Genomic DNA, 10,000 nt, shown 5'->3' with positions numbered 1-10,000 from the left:
GGGACTTAGAATAATTTTTCATTTTTCCCAACTTTGAAAATAATCACTTGAAAAAAATCTTAGAATCCAAAGAATAGTATACTTGATCGTTCTACAAGTCGAAAATTGGAAAAATAAGTGATATTTTTGCTTGATGCTATTTTTGTCGGTATGCAAAATCGTTGTCAAGATTCTCAAACCTTAAAATCAGGCCAGCCGGCAATTGGCGGGTGAAAATTTCAATCAATTCCCATTCCTCACATCAAACTATGCATATAACAATAGCTTTTATGCTGAATGACGGCTATCCGGCTGTCCCTATCCAAAAATTGAGAAATCCATAAGTGTCCCTACCCACTTTGCGCCGAAGCAATACGAATCAAAAAGAACTACGAATGGGGACTTAGAATAATTTTTCATTTTTCCCAACTTTGAAAATAATCACTTGAAAAAAATCTTAGAATCCAAAGAATAGTATACTTGATCGTTCTACAAGTCGAAAATTGGAAAAATAAGTGATATTTTTGCTTGATGCTATTTTTGTCGGTATGCAAAATCGTTGTCAAGATTCTCAAACCTTAAAATCAGGCCAGCCGGCAATTGGCGGGTGAAAATTTCAATCAATTCCCATTCCTCACATCAAACTATGCATATAACAATAGCTTTTATGCTGAATGACGGCTATCCGGCTGTCCCTATCCAAAAATTGAGAAATCCATAAGTGTCCCTACCTACTTTGCGCCGAAGCAATACGAATCAAAAAGAACTACGAATGGGGACTTAGAATAATTTTTCATTTTTCCCAACTTTGAAAATAATCACTTGAAAAAAATCTTAGAATCCAAAGAATGGTATACTTGATCGTTCTACAAGTCGAAAATTGGAAAAATAAGTGATATTTTTGCTTGATGCTATTTTTGTCGGTATGCAAAATCGTTGTCAAGATTCTCAAACCTTAAAATCAGGCCAGCCGGCAATTGGCGGGTGAAAATTTCAATCAATTCCCATTCCTCACATCAAACTATGCATATAACAATAGCTTTTATGCTGAATGACGGCTATCCGGCTGTCCCTATCCAAAAATTGAGAAATCCATAAGTGTCCCTACCTACTTTGCGCCGAAGCAATACGAATCAAAAAGAACTACGAATGGGGACTTAGAATAATTTTTCATTTTTCCCAACTTTGAAAATAATCACTTGAAAAAAATCTTAGAATCCAAAGAATGGTATACTTGATCGTTCTACAAGTCGAAAATTGGAAAAATAAGTGATATTTTTGCTTGATGCTATTTTTGTCGGTATGCAAAATCGTTGTCAAGATTCTCAAACCTTAAAATCAGGCCAGCCGGCAATTGGCGGGTGAAAATTTCAATCAATTCCCATTCCTCACATCAAACTATGCATATAACAATAGCTTTTATGCTGAATGACGGCTATCCGGCTGTCCCTATCCAAAAATTGAGAAATCCATAAGTGTCCCTACCTACTTTGCGCCGAAGCAATACGAATCAAAAAGAACTACGAATGGGGACTTAGAATAATTTTTCATTTTTCCCAACTTTGAAAATAATCACTTGAAAAAAATCTTAGAATCCAAAGAATAGTATACTTGATCGTTCTACAAGTCGAAAATTGGAAAAATAAGTGATATTTTTGCTTGATGCTATTTTTGTCGGTATGCAAAATCGTTGTCAAGATTCTCAAACCTTAAAATCAGGCCAGCCGGCAATTGGCGGGTGAAAATTTCAATCAATTCCCATTCCTCACATCAAACTATGCATATAACAATAGCTTTTATGCTGAATGACGGCTATCCGGCTGTCCCTATCCAAAAATTGAGAAATCCATAAGTGTCCCTACCTACTTTGCGCCGAAGCAATACGAATCAAAAAGAACTACGAATGGGGACTTAGAATAATTTTTCATTTTTCCCAACTTTGAAAATAATCACTTGAAAAAAATCTTAGAATCCAAAGAATAGTATACTTGATCGTTCTACAAGTCGAAAATTGGAAAAATAAGTGATATTTTTGCTTGATGCTATTTTTGTCGGTATGCAAAATCGTTGTCAAGATTCTCAAACCTTAAAATCAGGCCAGCCGGCAATTGGCGGGTGAAAATTTCAATCAATTCCCATTCCTCACATCAAACTATGCATATAACAATAGCTTTTATGCTGAATGACGGCTATCCGGCTGTCCCTATCCAAAAATTGAGAAAGCCATAAGTGTCCCTACCTACTTTGCGCCGAAGCAATACGAATCAAAAAGAACTACGAATGGGGACTTAGAATAATTTTTCATTTTTCCCAACTTTGAAAATAATCACTTGAAAAAAATCTTAGAATCCAAAGAATAGTATACTTGATCGTTCTACAAGTCGAAAATTGGAAAAATAAGTGATATTTTTGCTTGATGCTATTTTTGTCGGTATGCAAAAATAGCATCACAGAATTTTTAATTGAAAAAAATTATATTCATGTATAATTGAATGCATAAAATTAAACTAAATTCTATAAAACTAATTTATAATTTATCAGGTAACCGATATTATTAATTTTTAGTGATGACTTGAAAAGTTGATGCTATTTTTGTTGGTATGCAAAAATAGCATCACAGAATTTTTAATTGAAAAAAATTATATTCATGTATAATTGAATGCATAAAATTAAACTAAATTCTATAAAACTAATTTATAATTTATCAGGTAAACGATATTATTAATTTTTAGTGATGACTTGAAAAGTTGATGCTATTTTTGTTGGTATGCAAAAATAGCATCACAGAATTTTTAATTGAAAAAAATTATATTCATGTATAATTGAATGCATAAAATTAAACTAAATTCTATAAAACTAATTTATAATTTATCAGGTAACCGATATTATTAATTTTTAGTGATGACTTGAAAAGTTGATGCTATTTTTGTTGGTATGCAAAAATAGCATCACAGAATTTTTAATTGAAAAAAATTATATTCATATATAATTGAATGCATAAAATTAAACTAAATTCTATATAACTAATTTATAATTTATCAGGTAACCGATATTATTAATTTTTAGTGATGACTTGAAAAGTTGATGCTATTTTTGTTGGTATGCAAAAATAGCATCACAGAATTTTTAATTGAAAAAAATATATATTCATATATAATTGAATGCATAAAATTAAACTAAATTCTATATAACTAATTTATAATTTACCAAGTAACCGATATTATTAATTTTTATTGATGACTTGAAACGTTGATCCTATTTTTGTTGGTATGCAAAAATAGCATCACAGAATTTTTAATTAAAAAAAATATATATTCATATATAATTGAATGCATAAAATTAAACTAAATTTCATACAATTATTTTATAGTTTATCAAGTAACCGATATTATTAATTTTCAATGATGTCTTGGAACGTTGATGCTATTTTTGTTGGTATGCAAAAATAGCATCACAGAATTTTTAATTGAAAAAAATTATATTCATATATAATTGAATGCATAAAATTAAACTAAATTCTATATAACTAATTTATAATTTATCAGGTAACCGATATTATTAATTTTTAGTGATGACTTGAAAAGTTGATGCTATTTTTGTTGGTATGCAAAAATAGCATCACAGAATTTTTAATTGAAAAAAATATATATTCATATATAATTGAATGCATAAAATTAAACTAAATTCTATATAACTAATTTATAATTTACCAAGTAACCGATATTATTAATTTTTATTGATGACTTGAAACGTTGATCCTATTTTTGTTGGTATGCAAAAATAGCATCACAGAATTTTTAATTAAAAAAAATATATATTCATATATAATTGAATGCATAAAATTAAACTAAATTTCATACAATTATTTTATAGTTTATCAAGTAACCGATATTATTAATTTTCAATGATGTCTTGGAACGTTGATGCTATTTTTGTTGGTATGCAAAAATAGCATCACAGAATTTTTAATTAAAAAAAATATATATTCATATATAATTGAATGCATAAAATTAAACTAAATTCTATACAACTATTTTATAGTTTATCAAGTAACCGATATTATTAATTTTCAATGATGTCTTGGAACGTTGATGCTATTTTTGTTGGTATGCAAAAATAGCATCACAGAATTTTTAATTGAAAAAAATTATATTCATATATAATTGAATGCATAAAATTAAACTAAATTCTATATAACTAATTTGTTAAACTAGGAGGAGCAGAGTGCAGGTAGCCAGGTATGGTGAAATGATTAACAGCACGAGATTAATTATAATTGGATTAGAATTTAATGTTCAATAAAGCGTATGTATAAAGCGGATATTACAAGCAGAGTTAGAGAGAGGTGAGGCAAAAGATTTGGCCAAAATAATAGAATGAAAAATAAAGTGAAATTAAGTGTTGCCAATATTAATAGGCGCGAAGTATGAATTGAATTTAAACTAGTCTAAACTCAACACCCTCTCTCAATGAATACTTCAAGGTTGAATCTTTCTCAGTCCAAGCTGTTCAATCAGGAGTGCGTGGCGTGGTCCAGCCAGTGCCTTGGTGAATATGTCGGCTATCATCTTGTGTGTGCTCAGATATTCTACTCGAATAGACCCTTCTTTCAGTGTATCCCGCACAAAGTGATATCTTATATCGATATGTTTCGTGCGTTGGTGTAATATTGGGTTGTCAGTGAGCAATCTAGCTCCCTGATTGTCGTTGAAAATAACCAGTTTCTTTAGCTCAAATAGTCCAATTTCTGTCATGAAATTTGACCAGTAAATTCCTTCCTTGACCGCTTCGGTAATCCCCATGTACTCGGCTTCAGTTGACGAGAGAGCAACAGTTTTTTGCTTCTGGGATTTCCAGCTTATGGCGGCGTTGCTGAGTATGAATGTAAACCCAGTATAAGATTTACGGTCCACCAAGTCGCCTCCCCAGTCTGCATCCACATACCCTTCGATTGAGTCGATTGTTTTTGAATACTGCAGCCCGACATCCTGGGTTCCTATGAGGTATCTCAGGACTCTCTTGGCAATTCCCCAGTGCTGTGATGTGTAAGCATGGTTGAATTGTCCCAAGAAACTTACTGCGTAGCTGATATCAGGTCGTGTGGCGACGGCTAAGTACATAAGAGCGCCCAGGAGCTCTCGATACGGTATGTTGTCACCTGGTTCCAGACTTCCTTTTGAGATTTTTGTTCCGATTGATATTGGTGTGGTGGTTGCATTGGCATCTAGCATGTGGAACCTCTTGATGATTTCTCGAATATAGTTTGTCTGTTTTATAGTGATAAATCCAGGACCTTGATTTATTTCAAGGCCGAGGCAGTATTCTGCCTTGCCAAGGTCTTTCACCTCAAAGTAAGAGGATAACTCTCCTTTTATAAATGCTATCCACTTAACGTCTTTGCAGGCGATTAAAAAATCATCGACATATACAGAGACAAGCAGTAGTATGTCGTTCTTCCAACAGAAATAGATGCACGGGTCAGATTTTGATCTTCTTAATTGCATTCTACTCAATACAGTGTTGACTTCAACGTTCCATCGTTGACCCGCCTGCTTGAGTCCATAGAGTGCACCCTTGAGACGACATACACTTGTTGATGTAAGTTTTGTTAGCATTTCTTGTGCCCTTTTTCTTTCCGGACTAGTCGGTGGATGCCCTTGAATAATTTCTTGTAGCATATCTTCTAGCAAGGGTGGTTTCTTCATGAAAATTTCTTCCTCCAGGGTTGCGTTAAGAAAGGCAGTGGTGATGTCAATTTGCTCAACAATCATATCATACTTGACAGCCACTGCCAGAAGGAGTCTGATTGAGGTTAACCTGGCGACTGGTGCAAATGTCCCAGTGTAATCAACTTGTGCTTCTTGAGTGAAGCCTTGTGCGACCAGTCTCGCCTTCCTTCTCTGGAGTGTACCGTCTAGAGCATATTTGTTGGTTAAAACAAATCGACATCCGACTATGTTTCTTCCTTCGGGTGGTTCAATAATCTCCCAAGTTTCGTTCAGTATAAGACTTTTTACCTCGGTGAGAATGGCTTCTCGCCATTGATCCCTCTCTGGACCGGAGAGTGCATCCTTGAATTTTATCTCGCTGTTGAAAGCAAACTCATTCACCTCCTTATGTCCGATAGCTAGTTTGGCCTGTTGGAAGACTTCATCATTCTCATCGGCGTTTTCAATGGTTATCTCTGGGGCGATTTGAGCTCGAGGTTGTTCTAGACTAGTAGAGGGCCCAATCGTTTTAGATGTAGGTGGATCTGGCGTTATGGGAGTTGATGGTGCTGATTCACCGCCCGACACAGAGTTCACAGAGCTCGTTCGAATGCTCGTAACTGAAGCTCGTTGATACTCCTTCTTGGGTCTTCCACGACTGCCAAGCCTGATAAGTCTTGGGCGCCCTCGTCCTCTTTTTGGGTTGATAGCTATATCTTGTTCATCAGATTGTCCTTGTATATCTTCTCCATCTGATTCACTTTCACTTTCGAGGTTTTTTGATTTCTCTCCGGATTTAATCGCTTGATCTCCGCAAATGGTCTGGTCTGTGATAATGTCTTCGTTGTGAGGCGAATAATACATTTTCTCCAAAAAACCAACATCTCTAGCGGTTATAACCTTCTTCAGCTCAGGTATATACACTCTGTAGGCCTTGGCTTCTTTGGCATATCCAACGAAAATGCCACTAGTTGATTTACTCTTGAGTTTATCCTTGCCGGGTTCCTTGTTGAGGACGTACGCAGTCTCACCAAAAATTCTGAGGTACCTCAAATCCGGTAGTTTGTTGGTCCAGTACTCGTAGGGTGTTTTGCCGAGTAGGGTAGCACTTGGACACCTGTTTCTAATGTGATTTGCTGCTAGTATGGCCTCGCCCCAAAATGACAGAGGAACTCCGGCTTGGATCACCATGCAGCGACCCATTTCAACCAGTGTGCGATTTTTTCTCTCAGCGACTCCGTTCTGCTGAGGGGTATACGCTGTCGTGAGTCGCCTCTTAATGCCACTATCTGCTAGAAATTGATTAAATTCTCTTGAGATATATTCTCGTCCATTATCGGACTGAAACGCCTTAATAGTTAGCTGGAATTGATTCTCGACTGTCTTCTTGTAATCCTTAAATGCTGTTAGTATCTCACTTCTCTTGGACAAGAGATAGACTTCCGTCCAGCGTGAATAATCGTCAATGAATGTGGCAAAGTATAACTTTCCTCCATTCGATTGAGTACGCATAGGACCACAGATGTCGGAGAAAATCAGTTGCAGTGGTTCGTCGCTTCTCTCAGTCCTCTTTGGAAACGGTAAAGTCGTCATCTTCCCTTCGAGACATGTTGAACAGGGCGGAAGTGACTCGTTCACGTTCAATTTTATGCCGTTTACGTGATGGTCCCTCACCATCTGACGGAGATCGTGTCCGTTGAGGTGGCCCATCCTATGGTGCCACAGCTGGAGGTTGGTCAAGTTCTCGATGGTAGTAGGTGAGGCGGCGTGGGCTGACTCAGATCCGCGGCGTATGAAGTAAAGATCTCCAACTCTATCAGCTATGAACTTGACTTCACCCTGAAGATCTCGGACCACTGCTCCTTCCTTCCTGAAGACCACCTCTCGATCTCCCCGTTTAGTGATTTTTCCTACGGACATTAAGTTCACGCGCAAATCAGGGACGTACAATGTGTTCTCTAAGTGTACTGACCTGATATCTTGTCCGTCGGTTACGGGGAGACGGACCTTCCCCATCGCCTGCACCGTTGTTGACTTATTACTCGCTAGATTCAGCTTGATGTCATCGGTTGGCTTCCAGTCATCAAAAAGAGACTTATCTCGGCATGAGTGAGCAGTGCACCCGCTGTCCAGACACCACCTTGACGAATCGGCGTTGACATCCGCCCGATAAGCTTCCTCAACTTTGGATAACTTGGTGAGAGTCTCCTCTCCGAGAAACTCGATTGTTGTGAGGTACGACTCTTCGGCCACATGAGCTCTTTCTCGATGTCTACCGGAGTCTGGACCTCTCTGTGTGGTCTGTAGTGATGGTTGTCCTTCGCGAGTAGAGCACTCAGCCGCCTTGTGGCCAGGTTCACCGCATCTACTACATCTGAATGGGAAGCCTCTCCCCCTTGAAGATCCTCCTTGATAGCCACCCCTGGACTTGTTCCCATAAAACTTTCTTGCTGCGATCATTGCCTGCTCTCCTCGTTTATCAATAGCTCGTCTTCGATCGTGTTCATCTTGAATCTTGATTCTGCATTTTTCTGCTGAGGGTAGATCATCGCGATACCTAATGTTAGCAGCGAAATCCTCAAAGTCATCTGGAAGACTGTTAAGCAATAGTATAGTCACAAGATCACCAGGTATATGGAAATCCATGGCTTCTAGTTTGGTTAGAGTGTCAAAGAAAAGATTCAAATGATCATGCATATCATCACCTTCAGACATCTTTGTTAAAGTGATACCGTTGAGGAGAGCATTTTTTCGAATTGGTCCAGTTGATGCAAAGGTCTCATTGAGGGCCGTCCACACTTCCCTCGAAGTAGCCAATTTTCCAACTCTCTTGGCTATGCTGGGTGTAATGGATAAGATAAGGTCAGCCTTGGCCTTTTTGTCTGCAATTTCCCATTGCTTGATCTCCGCTGCACGTGTTTGAATAGTTGTGTCGGCCGCCGGCTTTGGTATTTCACCACTTACATATCCCCAACCATCGTTTTTTACTAATAACGCCTCGACTTGAACGCACCATGAATCGTAGTTGTCTTTCATGAGAACCTCAATTCGTGTAGAACCGACTACATTTGTTGAATGCATAATTTTACTCAATTTGATGCACGTGCTCACTGATAACCTCACTTTCAGCGCTCCAATCTAAATCACCTTTCTTTATATAATTTTATGTAAAATATTGCTGCCTGGGCCCATAACCTGTTAAACTAGGAGGAGCAGAGTGCAGGTAGCCAGGTATGGTGAAATGATTAACAGCACGAGATTAATTATAATTGGATTAGAATTTAATGTTCAATAAAGCGTATGTATAAAGCGGATATTACAAGCAGAGTTAGAGAGAGGTGAGGCAAAAGATTTGGCCAAAATAATAGAATGAAAAATAAAGTGAAATTAAGTGTTGCCAATATTAATAGGCGCGAAGTATGAATTGAATTTAAACTAGTCTAAACTCAACATAATTTATAATTTACCAAGTAACCGATATTATTAATTTTTATTGATGACTTGAAACGTTGATCCTATTTTTGTTGGTATGCAAAAATAGCATCACAGAATTTTTAATTAAAAAAAATATATATTCATATATAATTGAATCCATAAAATTAAACTAAATTCTATACAACTATTTTATAGTTTATCAAGTAACCGATATTATTAATTTTCAATGATGTCTTGGAACGTTGATGCTATTTTTGTTGGTATGCAAAAATAGCATCACAGAATTTTTAATTGAAAAAAATATATATTCAGATATAATTGAATGCATAAAATTAAACTAAATTCTATACAACTAATTTATATTTTATCAAGTAACCGATATTATTAATTTTCAATGATGTCTTGGAACGTTGATGCTATTTTTGTTGGTATGCAAAAATAGCATCACAGAATTTTTAATTGAAAAAAATATATATTCAGATATAATTGAATGCATAAAATTAAACTAAATTCTATACAACTAATTTATATTTTATCAAGTAACCGATATTATTAATTTTCAGTGGTGTCTTGGAACGTTGATCCTATTTTTGTTGGTATGCAAAAATAGCATCACAGAATTTTTAATTAAAAAAAATATATATTCATATATAATTGAATGCATAAAATGAAACTAAATTCTATACAACTAATTTATATTTTATCAAGTAACCGATATTATTAATTTTCAATGATGTCTTGGAACGTTGATCCTATTTTTGTTGGTATGCAAAAATAGCATCACAGAATTTTTCATTGAAAAAAATATATATTCATATATCATTGAATGCCTAAAATAAAAATAAATTCTATACAACTAATTTATATTTTATCAAGTA

The sequence above is a fragment of the Diachasmimorpha longicaudata genome, unplaced genomic scaffold, assembly GCF_034640455.1.
Source record: "Diachasmimorpha longicaudata isolate KC_UGA_2023 unplaced genomic scaffold, iyDiaLong2 ctg00000113.1, whole genome shotgun sequence".
NCBI classification, from domain to species: Eukaryota; Metazoa; Arthropoda; class Insecta; order Hymenoptera; family Braconidae; genus Diachasmimorpha; species Diachasmimorpha longicaudata.
Note: the sequence above shows the minus strand (reverse complement) of the source record.